The 17,068-nt window shown below is 33.7% G+C and overlaps 1 long non-coding RNA gene across 1 annotated transcript; it reads left to right on the top strand.

The window, feature by feature from the left end:
* Positions 1-2,022: 2,022 nt before the first annotated feature.
* LOC128283729 (uncharacterized) lies at positions 2,023-3,174 on the top strand. The gene is made up of 2 exons (XR_008274138.1): positions 2,023-2,072; positions 2,956-3,174. It is a non-coding gene; the product is annotated as an uncharacterized LOC128283729 (long non-coding RNA).
* The last annotated feature ends 13,894 nt before the right edge of the window (positions 3,175-17,068 follow it).

Genomic DNA, 17,068 nt, shown 5'->3' on the forward strand with positions numbered 1-17,068 from the left:
TTGATTAAAAGAGGCATCTGATAGACAGAAGTCGTATGCGGACCTAAAGCACAAAGAGATAGAGTTTGCGGTTGGGGATATGGTTTTCTTAAAGGTTTCACCTTGGAAGAAGATCTTGAGATTCGGCAAGAAAGGCAAATTGAGTCCGCGGTTTATAGGGCCTTATCGAGTTCTTAAGCGGGTAGGGCCAGTAGTGTATCAGTTAGAGTTACCACCAGAGTTAGACAGAATCCATGACGTTTTTCATGTGTCTATGTTAAGACGATATCGATCGGATTCCTCACATGTTGTGCCAGTAGAGGAGATTGAAGTAAGGACTGATTTGACCTTTGAGTAAGAACCCATACAAATTTTAGATCGAGAGGTTAAAGTTCTAAGAAGGAAGTCGGTTCCTTTGGTAAAAGTACTGTGGCGTAATCATGGGAGGGAAGAAGCTACTTGGGAATCAGAAGAGACTATGCGTCAACAATACCCTCAACTATTTGGATCAGGTAAATTTCGAGGCCGAAATTTCTTTAAGGGGGGGTAGAGTTGTAACACCCCAATTTTCGGAAATTCTGTGAATGTTGGCATAGGTTTAATTATGTTAGTGGGCCTCTAGAAAGCCCAAGCTTAAGATAGAACCCGGCAATTTTAGTTAATTTTTTTGTTCCATAAGAAAAAGGGGGTGAAATTATGAAATAGAACCTATGTGAAAAGGCTAAATTGAAGTGGCCAAATAAATAGGAGTGCAAAATAAGAGGATTTGCATGACAAACCTCCCATTTTACATGAAGTGGCCAGTCATCATGTTGTTGTAGACAATATGAGCACTTGATATCCATAATTTATGGTACAAATTGATACAAATTGATAATGGGTTAGGTAAATGTTCCATGATAATGGATTAGGTAAATATTCCATGATAATGGGTTAGGTAAATGTTCCATGATAATGGTTTATGTAAATGTTCCATGATGGGAATTTCATGTCTTTTGTATTAAAGAATTAAATGGATGAAATATGAAATTTTATTAAAAGAAAAAGGGGTGAAAAGAACAAAGTTTTGTCCATCCTTGTTCATCATAGCCGAAAGTTAGAGAAGAGAAAGGAGAGGAGAAAGCTCTTGAATGTTCGGTCACTTGGGGAAGAAAATTGAAGGTAAGTTCATGGTAGTTTACTTCTATCTTGATGTTCATGAGTTCTTCTTGATTCTACCTTAACTCTTGAAGCATATTTTGGTTTTTAGTTGTGTTGTGAGCATTTAGTCATGAATTAAAATGAAGGAAATGGTTGTTGTTTCATGTTCTTTTGATGAAAAATGGAAGATAGGTGAAGTTGAGCCAAACAAATGAGCATGCATGTGCCTTAGATGCTAAGGGAAAAAAAATCGGCTAACATGTTGTGCTTTAAAATGATGAAATGGAGATTATACTTAAGTAAAATCATAGATATGTGATGATTGATTGGTGATATACATGTTTAAATAACAAGCATGCAAGTTAGGTGTGAAAAAGTGATTTGGTAATAAATCTGCTTGGGACAGCAGCAGTAACGTGACTTTGGAAAATCACCATAAATTGTAAGAGATAATTAAATCTTAATGAGTCTAGTTTCAAATGGAATAAACGAGAACATATTTTGAATTCTGTACAATGAGAAATTTGATTCGTAATGAAGAGTGGTCAGATTAGTCAAACAGTGAAACGTGGGAAACTTTAAGAAAAATCTGGTATTGATTAGCCATACTAAAAATTTTGAAAGTTTTATGGATAGAAGATATATGAGTCTATTTTCAGGAAAAATTAACGGCACTTGATTTGGAGTTTCGTAGCTCGATTATAAATAATTTAGTGACGTTGCTCGGAAGACAGTTTTAAAGTGAAATTATGATTATGTGGTAAACATTGACAAAATTTGTTAATGAGTTGCTTATTGTTTTCTTATAAGCTTACTATGATCTGTAGGTGTGGTTGGTCGAATATTGTAAGGGGTTAATATGTAGTTTGTATTTGAATAGTTAGATTAACGTGTTAGTAATCCAATTGTAGGCGGTTCGTGTGTGGATCTCGTCAACATATCGTCGCAAACAGGTGTGTAACTAACACCCTCTTTCTTAGTCTAGATCGGCAAAAGCCGAAAAGCCGAAATGCCGAAAATCGGTATTTTGTAGATTTGCGAGTGTGCAAATGTCTATGAGGTAAATCGATTAATGTTTTTGGTAAGCTGCAATGTTTGGACTGCAAAGTGCATGATTTCTGTGCCCTCGATATTTTTAGGCTCAATGGGCCAAAATTAGAATGATGGGCCAACGCCCAATTCGTAAGAACCCTCAGGTAGTGATTACATTAGTACGTGAAAGGTAGGAATATGCATGAAAAACCCTAAAATAGATAAATTATTGAAATACCTTTAAAAGTGGAAAATTTACAGTTTTACCTCTAGGAGATAAATTACCGAAATACCCCTAGGGTTAAATTGACCTAAATGCATGTTTGACTGTTGTTATTTACTGCATGCCATGTTGTTATTATTTGATGCATGGGATTGGGATATTGACGGAGGAAGTACTTGAAAGTGGCCTGTCCACGATCTTGGAGGCTTTGCCTCAATTTATTTGATAATCGAGCAAAGAAGGTCAAGAATGTGGAGTGTTGTCTTTGGGTGGGTTGAGCTATTCCCCACATGGAGTGTAGGGCTAGTACGGGTGGAGTGTAGTGGTTGGTAGGTTGAGTAGTCTCCCCAAATGGGCTTGCATATGTTTACTGATGTTGCATGTATTTTGAAATGGGCCTATGGGCCATATCATATCTAAATAAGGGCTAAGGCCCGCTTTATTGTAATCAAAAGGGCTCGCCCAAGACCACTGTTACTTGAATGGGCTTAGGCCCAATGGGCTTGAGCTGACTTGGGCTTTGAATGGGTTTTCCTTACACACTGAGTTTCCCCAAACTCACCCCTTCTTTAACCTTGCAGGTGAGTCTTGATGTGGGTGACTTGGAGCCGGAGGGGATTCAGAGTGGCCATTATGAACACTTTTGGGTTTGAAAAAGAGACTGGTTTTCTTAAGTTATTTTTAATTACTATTTAAGTTTTGGGTTGTAATAAGGCCATTTTAACTTTATTTTCTTCTTTGATTTTCTGAGATTATATTATTTTAAACAACTTTAAATTGATGGATAATAATAATTCAAATGGGCTAAACTTAGGGCACGATTTCAAAACGATATTTTTTTTAAATAACACGATGACACGAATATTCAATTTATCAAAGATAACCACTCAAAGAAATTTCAACTTGTTATAACCAAGTGTGGCAATGGATGTGGACATGTCTAGGATTGGATCCAATCGGAGAGCTTGGTACTTAAGCAGCCTTCATGGCTCACCTCCTCTGTTATGGATACCTACCTGGTGCCCAGCTTCCATTCACTTGGTTAGTTTGACAAAATTCGGCTTTTTTTTAAAACACTAAAAAGGGAACACAGGTTTTTGACTTCAAAGTGGCATGTCGGATTCGGCCTTAACGTCTGGGCCGGGTTTAGGGTGCTACACTGTTGGCCATTTTGGATCGAAAAATAAGGAAAAAGAGGCGATTTCACAAATATACTTGTAAAAACTAAAATAATTTAAAACTACTAAAAAGACACTAAAAACACTTAAAATTCAAGCTTGTTAAGTGACAAACATGGCTCAATTTGACCCATCAATTTGTGGCAGAGCAATAGTATAGAACAAAAATATTTGATATTGATTGATAATATGAATAAATTTTTAGATCAAGAATTGAAGAGAAGTGGATTGATCAAGAAAAAGAAAAAATTGTAGATTAATCCCTACAATATCCACTTCTTGTATTTTTAATAGGTAAGGTCATATGGAACTTACCACTTTATTTTATTTTATGTATGATTGTGTTTAAATTTAACTTTATATTAGAATTGAATAAAATTAATGAATTTGGCACATATGTCTTAAAATGGAATTGTAAATTCATGTAATTATTGGTTATATCAAAGTAGTGCAGGGTACAAATATGAATATTGATTAAATATAGGACCTATATTGATAAATGAAATCATGTACAAGGATTGGTAATGATATTCACACAAAAGTGATGCTTGAGTGAACTTAGTAAAAGGTTAGGATATGTGTCGTATGACATTAGGTTATACATGTATTTTATCAAGGATTTACATGTTATTACGAGACCTATCTTTTCTTTTTGAAAATCCTTGAGTTAAACGTATCGTAGATTTAGCCCAGACGGGTAACCTCGATATAATGTCAACTTGTGTGAGCAACTATGTTAAATGTAAGCTTGTGTGAGCAACCTTGATATATTGTCAACTTGTGTGAGCATTATATTCTGTGTGCTTGAATTTGTTTTACTATAGTTTTGTCAGACGAGATTCAATAACTAAAAATGGGAATTTAATTGAGGATTGGAAATGAAATGGTGATTATTGATGCTTGATATGTGGATGGTTTCATGATTCCATTAACTCTCAACTTATTGTTGATTTGGAAATATGACTAAGACATTTATCTGGCAACCTTGCTATATGCTTAATTGTGTCTTAATATGCCAAAGGATGGCTAAATTGAATGTCAAATTGATTAGTTAACTATGCTTTAAGTGATCAAGGTATGTTTAATTTCTATTTTTGAAATTACTAAGCATTTTATATGCTTATTTTGGTTGCTTTCCTTTACTATAGATTTTAACCTTATGAAGTCGTCAAGCCAGATCAGCATAAAGCTTACACTATTAGTAAGATGGTAGTTATTTTTTCATTTTTAATCTTGACTTTGTGGCATGTATTTAAGAGTACCATAATGTGCAAATGGTCATTTTGGCTAGTTTAATAATGGCTATGTGTCATGAATCCTTTTTGTAATATGTTTTCCTTATGACTTGGAAAATGTAAAGAATTAGTCATGTATAAGATAAAATAAGTGATTATATATGCTCATATGTCTTGATACATGGAATGCTGTAAAATGAGGTAAATAAGATAGTTAAGTTAATAAATGTTTGGAATTGGCTTATTTGAAAATGATACTTGGAAGCATGTCTAATATATGTTTTGGTTTGGCTCAATTAAGGTCATTTAGTCTTATAATGCACAAAAGAATTGGTATAGATAAGATTTTGATAACCATGTATGGCCTTGTTGTATTATTTGGCGAATAAAAATGATGAATTGTGTCTAATTAATGAACATGTATGGACTGACATGATAAATGCTTGTATGAGAATGTAACAAACTTATGTAGCAAGTCTTGAAATGTTTTGGCAAAGGTTGAATTGGTATTTGGTTGAAACAAATAGGAATTGGTTAGAATTTATGGAATAGGGACAACTTCATAACCACCAACTTTTGACGTTGCAACTTTACCATTATTGTGAGTGACATCGTGAAATTGTGATGCAATCATAAACTAACTAAAAATACGACAAAAGAAAGTGCATCTATCAATTAATATTATAGCTATGGTGAGTAAAACTATCTTTCCCGTGAAGACTAAAAGTACTAGTAATTACTGTCATTCTAATATTTAACTGATAAATTGGAGTGGTTGATTAAAAACTAAAATTAACTAATTAAATTAACTACGAATATGACGAAGAACAAATTAGGAAAATAAACGATTAACAACAAAGAAGCGAGACAATACCCAAGAAAGAATTCACCTAGACTTCATCTGTCATTATCAATCTAAATTACGCAATTTTTTCACTTAGTATCTTGATCCGTAGAAATCCCTCAATTATGCTAATATCTCTATTTAAAACTAAGAGCAACTAACTCTAGGTCGATTAATTGAAATTCATTTCTAATTTAAACCCTTATTATCGCATTAACTTGATCTATGAACCCTTTATTAGATTTGATTCTAATCTGGTAGATTTATGTCGTCCTATTTCTAGGATTGCATGCAAATCCACTTAATTATGCTAGATCTACTCTTAAATAGAGACTTTTCCTCTTCTAATTTAACCACATCAAACATGGATTAATAGTCTAGAAATATTAAACCAGGAATTAAGAACACATAATTGAGAACAAGATTCAAGAATTTATTGCGTAAAGCAGAAATTAAAAGAAAAAACTCATCATAGGATTCATCTCACCTAAGTATTTAGAAAATTAGTTCATAATCGCAAATAAGAACATTCAAAAGACAATATAACCATAAGAAATAAAGAAACTCATAATATGCTTCAAATAAATCAAAAGGAGATCTTCAATCTTGATGGAAATCTACTTTAGAGTCAGCTTCATTGGTGTTTTTCGAGTTGTTTTCTTGAATATTCTCTGACAGCTTCCTCCTATCTTCTTATTTGTGTCATATATTAGTATTACAATGCCCAAAAAACTTATAAATTGTGTTTTCCCACATGTCTGGAGTGCGATTCACAAAATCCACATGGTTTGGCACATGGCTGTGTGGCAGCCTATGTGGCTCACACGGTCGTGTCTAGCTCGTGTGGCTCCTAAAACTTGTTCTGATTTTTCAATTTTCACTCGTTTTGTGCTCCTTTTGCTCCCAAATGCTCTCTTAAGTATAGAAACATGAATTTAAAGGATTAGAATCATAAAATTCACTATTTTAAATTGAATAGTCATCCAAAGACGCATTAAGAATGAGGCTAAAACATGTTACTTTTGGCATTTATCACATTATGATGGCCACGTTGTGACAAAGAAGTGATGAAGTTGTGACATTGGCCTGACAGTTTAAAATCTTTACAATTTGGTCCTAATTCGATCTCAGGATAGCAAAAGAGCTTTCATAAGCTTGAATAAGACCCATTAATAAATGTAAATTGTATCACATGCATATATTGGTCATATTAAATGGTTTAGTGGTATAAATGGAATATAAATGACTGTCGTTGTTTCGATAATCAATGTAGCACCTCATGACTCGAACCCGATGATCGGGTCGGTGTTACATGTCATTATGGGTCATACTGAGGAATGGGCAACCTTTAATGATCAAAGGGTCCCATGTGAGGAGTACAGTATTTATTATTATCCTAATAATAAAAATCAAGAAAAGTAGAGAGCTGAATGTTAATTTTGATGACTTAGATTCAATTGTGGTACATGATGAAATGGTAATGCAAAAATTGGAGAATACAATGTTAAAAGAATATTGTCATACATCAGATGTGTTGTCGAGGTTTTGCATTAGCATGCCTTCAAACACATAAAAATATTTGAAGAATAGTTGAAAAAGGCAAGCCTTATCTTTGGTTTTGGTAACCAGCCTATTCAAGTCAAAAAATCAATAGTGCTCCTAGTAGCTATTGGAGATAAAGAGCATACTACAACAATCGGAAAAAAGTTCTTAACTTTAGATCAACCCTCAACACACAATGCTATTTTTGGGTGATTGTTGATGAGAAAAGCTAAACTAGTAGTTAGCAAGACAATGCCACCTCATATCCCTCCAACTAACACAACAACATGAGCCCTCACATATGAGAGGGTAAACTTCTAATCCCATGATAATAGATTCACAAGCTAATCTTCTTAAAAAACAATTTTAACCCTCAAGAGTGAAAATGCACGAGGGCAAATGAGTATATACAAGGCAAAATTAGTAAGGAAAATCCAGTTATATAATAATTATTCAAAAAATATAACACAAATTTCCTCCATTTTCTTGGAAATGGAAAGGCATGTCCTACTTCATTTGTCAAAAAATGATGTTGATGTTTTTACTTGGACAATCATATATATGCCAAGTATTAATGCCTCAATATTTGTTCATTCATTAAATGTTGATGTTTCACTAAAACTAGTTAAACAAAAGAAAAGAAAGCTCTTTATAGAAAATGTAACGCCCTAAAAATTTAGGGTTTGTAATTTTACCGGTTTTGGCACAAATTTCCTGTTTGATTTAATGATTAGTTGATTTAGGTGTGTTTGGGTATGTCTGGGAGGTCTTGGGTTCAAGCTCTGGCTTTTTCAGCATATTTGCTTTTACTCTTAAAAGAGCCTGAACATTGGCACTTAGGCTTTATAAATAATCGTGGTTGATTGATGACACAAAAAGTCTTGTGACTTAGTGGCAAGTGGCATATGGAGCATTTGAGTGGGAGTGGGTTCGAATCCTAGGTAACATAAGGGGGGAATTTATTTTATGTTTTGGTGGCGCAAGAGGTGGAGTTTGACTCAAACTCTATAGAGGTGGTTGGAGATTTGGTCAAAAAGGAATTTGGTTTGAGTTTGAATGGGAGGTTGGTGTGGTTGTGGAGGGATAGGGGGAGAGAATTATGGAGAAAATCAAGGGATATGGTGTTGGTAGGAGGTTGTGGCTAAATGCAACACTAAGGTTACCTTGGTTTCAGTTTGGGGAAAGGTTGGGACGTTTTGTGTAGTCTGCAAGTGGTCGAATTTTCCTATTTTGATTTTGGTACTCTGCTGTTTTGAGGTTGCGTTCGCTTGCATTTTTCCTTCCTCTTGGTTGTTATCTTTTGTGTTGGGCGAACAAGTATTTTATCTTGGTCTTATTCCTTTCAACGAAACACGACTTCTCTTGCTTTTCTGCTGTGGCCGATCCTATCTTTTCCCTCGACTCTTTGCTCATTCTCCCTCACCTTTGGTCGATTTAATCTTCTTTCTCTCGCCATTCTCTCTTTTCATTTTTCCTTAGCCGAACCTCTTTTACTCTCTTCTCTGTTTGTTTTATTCTTCTATTTTCTTACTTTTCCCCCTCCTAGGCCTATTATTGTGCTTCTTGTCTCTGCATTTTCGGTTCTTTTGTGCACCCAGTTTCTGACGATCATCAGTTGCTCCAGCATCTTTTCTTACCGATCGTTTGATTTTAGGGTAAGTGTTCTTTATTGTGCTTTTTACTCTTTTGTTTTCTTCTCAAGTTGAATGTTTGGTTTGTGGTTGTTAATTCTCTATCCCTTTCGTATGTATGGGATCTTTGGGTTCTAACTCTCGAAGAGAAAAAGGGATCCTTCAGTGCTCAAAGGCATTCAAATCTTTCTTCGGCATTCGATCTAATCACTGAGGGTAAGAAGACTTGTTTTGTCAGTTGCGGTCAAATATAAAATCTTTTCTAACGTTAGTTTTGGGATTTATTTGGGCTATGGGTATCAATTCAAGCATTGGATTTTATGTCTATTTGCTAATAAGATCTGCTATAAATGTAGTAAATCGACAGGAATTGGGCGATCGTTTCAACCAGTGGTCTAAGTGATATAAATCACATATCTGTTGGTCAAGGATGGATATCTGAGGAATTTGAGTGTTTCATAAACAGGTGTGTAACCGTACACCATTTTGTTACTGATCAAAATCCAAAAGGTGTGTACTCACACCATTGCGTAACTATGAATCGGCAAAAGCCGAAAAGCCGAAACTTCGGCTTTTGAGGTCCTGCGAGCGTGCGAATGCTCGTGGGGTAAATCGGGCCACAAATCATGGGCAACAAACTGTAGAGGCCGCCACGAGCACTCTCGTTGGCTTGGGCTGTTATGGGCCTCGTCGAGCCGAGATGGGCCGTGTGGGCCCAAAGAACTCGTGGGCCCCATACAGATAGAATTTACAGTAAATGGAAAATAATGAACTGGGTTGCGGTGTTCGCATAGCTGTGACCGAAACTGGGCTAAATGGGCCACACAAGCGTGTGGGCCCACTTGGGCCGAGTAATGGGCCTTGGGCCCATTTACACTATTTTGGCCATATGGGTTATCTGAGTCGTTCGAGATGACTGTAGACCTTTCGAAGGGTCGTTTCCTATGCCAAGACCCTAAAATTAGTTAAATGATCGAATTACCCCTAAGGGGTAAAAATTACTATTTTATGCCTAATTGACGAAATGACCTTTATAACGCTAGTGGTAAGTTAATAGATGTTGGTATGACATTTATATGACTGGTTTTGAGTATGATATACTGCATACATGTAATATTTATGACACGAAATCTGCATGGGGTTGGGTTTATGATATGGAGGAAGTACTACACTAGTGACTATGCCACGCTTACTATTACTGGTGGCTTGCCACACTTGCTGCTACTGGCAGCTACGTTGCATTATTATTACTGGCAGCTTTGTTGCGATATTGGTGTGCTGGTTGGGTGGGTTGATTGATATCCCCACATGGTGTGTTGGTTGGTACGGGTGGTGTGCTGGATGGTTTTGGGATGGGTTGCATTTTGCACTATACTGAAACTGTATTGGGCTTAGGCCCACACTGCTACCGTTTAAGGGCTAAGGCCCAGATTGTACTGGTACTAAATAGGGCCCAGGCCTAGACTGTTACTGCATGCACCATTCTCTATAGTCTTATGAGGGATTACACACTGAGTTTTCGTAAACTCACCCTTTCTTTTAATTGCACAGGTAATCCTCAGCTTTAGACGGTTTAGAGCTGTGAGGGACTCGGGGTGGCCACACGATCACGATTGGCTTTATTAATTAACGATTTTATATTTGAGTTTTTTTTTTTTTTTTTTGTAATAAGGCCATTTGGGGATTTAACTTTTAATTGGGCTATGATTTGGTAATTTCCAACTGCTAGAGTAGGAACATCGGGTTTTAAAATAATAACATTTTCTGTAAGTAAACTTGCAACTTTAATTCTGAAAAAACAAACGTATTGAAAACTATACACGTTGTAAAACAGCATAAAATGCTAGGAAAACACGGGCTTTAAAAACTATAAAGACTTTTACAACAACCGGTTTATCTTCATAAGCTTAACGGGCCTTCGGGCAATTGAGATGGCACTTCAGATTCGATCGTAACGTCTAGGCTGGGTTTGGGGTGTTACAGAAAAGGTCTAAGTTCTAAAGGATAAAGACAGAAAGTTGTTGGCAACGAACTTCATAAGGAAACTGCAATACATCGATTGGATTTCCAATGTTGTGATACTGAAAAAGAAAATTGGAAATGGAGAACGAATGTAGAATTCACTTGTTTAAACAAAACTTACCCCAAAGAGAATTTTCCCTTTCTATTGGTTGACAACTGAGTCAATTCATCTATCATTCACAAGTAATTAGTTTTATAAATGCTTTTTCAGGATATAACTAGATCAAGATTATCCCAAAATATCTGGAAAAAAACATCTTTAATTATTAAGGAGTATATGTTTTATAAATTCTAATTGTAAGTTTCTTCAAAAAACTTGGATGAATAATGTATTATCCCAAATATGTATTATAACCCATCTTACCTTATTAGGCAACCCTACCTTATTAGACATCTCACCTTATTAAGCACTTTACATTTTTAAAGACATTTCAAGTATAGTCTTTAAATTTTGTGTTTCACATTCACCTTCTTAAGCCAGTCTTAATTCTTATTACAATTCAATATGTTAAAAATCATTAACTTTCAATTAATTTATTCAATAATTACTAAAACTTCAAATTTTAAAGAATCAATAAGGCAACAGAATTACAAAGTGAAATTTCAAATGGAATAAATCATAAATTTTTTGTGGGATTATTCACTTGTGGTGTTCATAATGTGACTTACCTCAATCTTGAGTAAGTGATAGACTATGTGTGTGACTTGAATATTTTGATGTATTTAAACCCTGAATTGAACTTATAATAAAGCTTAAAGCTAGTACGTTTGGTGTATGACTTTTTCAAGACATAGTTTCACTTACGATATGGAATTCATAGCCCAATAAAGGGTAAATGATACCCTTTCATTGATATTACATGGTAGATGGAAAAGTAATGTGGTCAGGGATCATTTGTCTAGGATGAATAATTTAATTAATATTTGTTAGTAATTGACTTTTTCATGAAGGAAGATGTAATGATTCTCATGAGATAAAATATGATCATATATTAGGTGACAAAATTTAACTCAAAGAGATTAAGGATATCCTATAAGGGTAGCACACATATGACAAGGTCATTAGATGAGCATTTGGTTAAGTAGCTTTCATAACAGTATACAATAATGAGAGTTCGAGCATGGTACTTTAGTGGAAAAGCTCTTTATCTAAATAATGTTGTAATTAATAAACAAAGTGTTAGAACTAAATTAAAAATTATTTGTACCTCAATTATACATGTCAAATAAGTCCTTCTTCTAACCCGTTATAACTTCGATGATTAGCATTCGAACCAATTAAGATGAATAAATGAAAATGAAACATTAGAGAAATTGATCACATGTATCACTATTAAATATAGATCATTGGCTAGGCCAAAATACACCATATTAAGTGTCGACACTATCAAATTTTTAGTGAGATTTAATTTTCAAATGAATTCTAACTTTTGAGAGAATTTGCTTTTCAGTTTCTAGCCTTTGATAGATATTGTTATTCTAATTGAGTATCAATAAATTTTTCATATTTTTGATCACTTCGTGAATTGGATCCCAGGAAGTCGAGGTTTGAGAATAACAAAGAAGATCATGTTGGTCAAAAGCCGATAACATCCTTTATTGCTTATTCTAAAACACAAGTACCAATCTTATAAAGATCTTATTGGTATAAATAACACAATCGCTCAAGTTTTCAAAAATTTTATTTTTAGACTATGCAATAAAATTTCTCTTTTAACTTAAAATTTTCCAACATTGGGTTCCTTAGGCTCATCCCTTTCCTTTCTAATTCCTTTTCCCTTACCAACCATTTTACCATTAAACCAAAATAAACACTTGTCTGCAAAATAACAAATGTAACCACTCTAAAACAAAGAAACACGAGAAAAAAACTAAAAAATAGAAAATGAGAGTTATCCTAGCAGACAACCCTTTTAATCCTTCAAAATTCTTCATCGATGGAGCAATCAATAATTTACAATAGTTTTTGTCAATTCTGAAAAGTTAACGATAAAGAAATTTGAATTTGGGGAAGATATATATAAAGACTACCAAATGATGCTTCCTCAACAGGCCTTGTATCGTACGAGAACTCATCACTAATAGGTACCTAACACATGGAAAGCTTGTCCCTGAAAGCATCAATTTTCCAACCAATCACGTAACACCCTTTGCCTGACCCGACCACCAGGTCCAAGCTATATGATGTACCGTTTGTTGCCAGAGCAACTACAGTCAATTATATAGTAACATATTTGTACAACTTTACCTACACAAAAATCATTCCAGAAACATTCAAAAACATGTGTAAACATCCACAATCATCTTTACATCAATTATACTACCAATTCAATCATTAAACATAACATTACAGTACCATGGTATTCAAACCAATCCATTTGGAAAATATCAAACATTTACTTAACTAAAAGCTTCTCAAAACATACCAATTTACATTCAAAAAGGCCATTCCAAATACTTTATACTTATATCAAACCATTTACCAAATCATACCATTTTCAACTAAACAATCACATTGCTAAAATCAAGCATTGGAAAGGTTTGAAACTAAACTATCATTCAAGATCCTACTTAACACCAATAAACCAAGGTTAAACGATTGAGATACTATCGAATTAATAAAGGGATAGTGTGAGCTTCTTATAGATCTGTTCGACACATTCCATAAGTTGCCAATCTATAGGGAAAGGGAAAACAACGGGGTAAGCATTTCGAATACTTAGTAAGTTTATAGGTGAGAAATAAAAAACTTACCTTGATAAACTATTAAATACGATAAGTTACCAAAATGTTGGAATAATTTGGCTAAACATAACATGCCACAAAAATTAATAATGTGAGTTCTATAACTAACATCAAACCAAGTATAAACATGTATATATCATGTCATTCATGTCACTATAGGTAAGAAGTTTTAACTTTTATTCTAATTCAAAGTAATGTAATCATTTGAATACTATAGACTTTATGTTCACAACATTCACTAATTCATCATTTGAATACTGATTTCATTCTATATCATTTTAATTTCTCAATTCATATAATATATTTTGCTTGGTGAAACTTAATAAATGAACTTGAATATACAAGTACTAAATCACATCAGTTGCTAATCCGTGCTAAATATATATTCATGTCAGATTACTAGTCCAAGTTAAAACTTTAACGACATGTCAAATTCCTTGGCCAAGTCGAACATATACATGTCAGGTTACTCGTCCGGGCTAAAGCTTTAAAACGACACCAAGTTACTAGTCTAGGATAAAACTATGTCACATGTATCTTCAAGGCCACAAAAAATTATGAATCTCAATAATCATCAGTAACCAATCCATATTACTGTGCACAAGATATTTACTAAGTTCATTCGGGCATTTTCATCACATATATACATTTCTTACAATTTAGTCCAAATCTCACCTTTATACCAATTCACAACCAAACACAAATATAATAAAAAAACGAATACAAAGAACTTAAACACATTTATTGTAACACCCTTTAACCCCAACCCGTCGCCGGAACAGGGTTACGAGGCATTACCAAAATTAAACACTAATAACGAACAACACCGAGTCATAAATCTATATTTCAATTTTAAATTTCTCAAATTCAACCTTTAAGACCCTAATTTGGACCTACGAGGCCCAAAATATACTTAGGAAGTGCTTTGGGATTAAACCGGGAACTTTGGAAACTTTTTCTTGAGAATAGGGGCACATGTCCGTGTGGCCAGGGACATGCTCGTGTGGCCTGCCCATGGGGCACCCATGGCCGTGGGGCCAGCCCGTGGGCAGATCTAACTTTCTCACACGGCCGTGAGACTAACCTGTGGGCAAGTCTATGTTTTCCACACGGCCTGGGCACACGCCTATGTGACTAGACCGTGTTATAACCTAATTTTCACCATTTTTAAGCTATTTTCACATACTAAACACACCTAATTCATGCACAAAACATTTACTTATAAATCTTGATCGAATAACATTCATCAAACTTTTCAAACTTATCAAATTTTCATTCATTCATTTACTTCTTAAGGATTATGCACCATATGTACATTCAAAATATAAAACCCTTACAAGTGACAGATACCACACCTAGTACATGCCACATTTCTAAAAGATAGATGCATCACCAAATTTGAGCTGAGGTCGGGATTGACTCAGATGCTTGACTGAACTTCAACTCTACCTAACCTGCGCACGGGAAACAACTGTACGCTGAGTATTGGAAATACTCAGTGGTATTATCATAATTCAAATTATAACAACAATAAATTATCACAACATACATAGATAATTAGCAAATCATACATACAAATCATATATATAAATTCATACCAAACTATCATATTTCAATTATAACATTTCCAATGATAGATCCAATAAATCATCAATGAGATTTCAAAAAACTCATGAACCATTGATTCATCTCTCAACCACATATAATTATTCAATTCACATTTCAAATATAAACACTTCATGAACCTTTGGTTCATACCTTCAATCTCTTTACAAATTTCATCTCACATTCCATCTTACAATATCACTTTCTCATTTCATTCAATAGCTCAATTAATTAAATTCATTTGATTTTATTATTTCACTTATTTTCCCCTATTAACATGACTCAGACTTTGGCAGATACACGAATCCAACTAAACACACCAGAATGGCGACCAATGCCTCATCGGATAGTTCGAAGCAAATAAGTGATGACCTATGTCTCATCGCCTAAGCCGAAGCAAAGTGGCGACCAACGCCTCATTGAATCTATCCGAAGCAATAATGACACACCAAGTGTTTCATTGACTCAAAGTCGAAGTATCTCTGAACCTTTCCAATCCTATGGCATGCCAACTATATCCACTAAGCCCCACTAGTTAATAGGGTATCAGATTACTTCCTTTATTTCAGTCAATTCACATCAATTGCAATTTGACCACATTTTCTCACATATTTCTCAATTCAAATTCATATGCATACCAACATTACTCAATTGAATCATACAATTCAATTTCACATACATATATTTATTCATCAAATAAATCTAATTCACATTCAACTTAAATATCAATATTTACCTCACATTCAAATTTCAAACACATATATTACAATTAAACATTTAAAAAGAAATAACTTGAATTATGATAATACAAACCGATATTTTCTCAAGCTATTCCTCGAGCACTTTTTCCTTTCCCTTGTATTCGACGTCTCGGTTTCCTTGTTTACTACGAGAATTAGCATAAGTACAATTAATTAATAACACACATATTTTATATAAAATAATAACTTTTCATGCAAATTTTTCCTGAATCCCAAATTTGTCATAACCATTTTCATCTTCTTCCTTTTTACAATTCACATCATTTTCTTATTCAATTTCTATCAACACTTCAATATAACCACCAAATTTTCATCATTTTACCATAATTTCAAACTTCTTTCAATTTATCCCATAAAATCAAAACTTATAGCCTAGTTTACAATTTAGTCCTCTAATCAATGATTCTATCAATTTAGTCCATAATTTCATCATTTGCTTAACATAAACCCTTTTCAAAAATCTATTAATTTTCAATATCTCCACATAAACTCAAAAGTATTCAACTCTAGGACTTCAAAAACATGAAAATCACAAGAAAAGGGCTTAATTAAACTTACCAATTAAAACTTCAAGCATTAAAACCCTAATTTCTCATTTTTCTTTTCTTTTCTTCTTCTTTCTTTCTATTTCGTTTCTTCTCTGTAACTATTTGTCATGGTGTTAATTTATCACCATACATTTGTCATTATCTTAATTAATTGATAAAATATAATAATAATAATAATAATAATAATAATAATAATAATAATAAAAAAATAAATAAATAAATATGTTTTACTTAATTTATAAGTAAATATATATATTATATACATTTGTTCTAATAATTTAAATACACATTTATTTATTCTCTATCTTAAACATGTCATTAATTTGGTTTAATTACTAATTTAGTTCCTTGTCATTTTTCTCTATTTTAAAATTAATCTTTTACGCTGTATTCAATTTAGTCCTTTTTCATAATTACTTCTAATTAAACTAAATTCACCTAATCAAAATCTAATTCAATCCATAACTAACTTCGTAAATATTTTTAATAAATATTTACAGACTCGTTTTCCTAAGACAGAGGCCCTAAATTCACTTTTCCAGTGCCTATGAAATATGGGTGGTTACATTTCTCCCCCCGTAAT

This window comes from Gossypium arboreum, chromosome 2 (assembly GCF_025698485.1).
Source record: "Gossypium arboreum isolate Shixiya-1 chromosome 2, ASM2569848v2, whole genome shotgun sequence".
NCBI lineage: Eukaryota > Viridiplantae > Streptophyta > Magnoliopsida > Malvales > Malvaceae > Gossypium > Gossypium arboreum.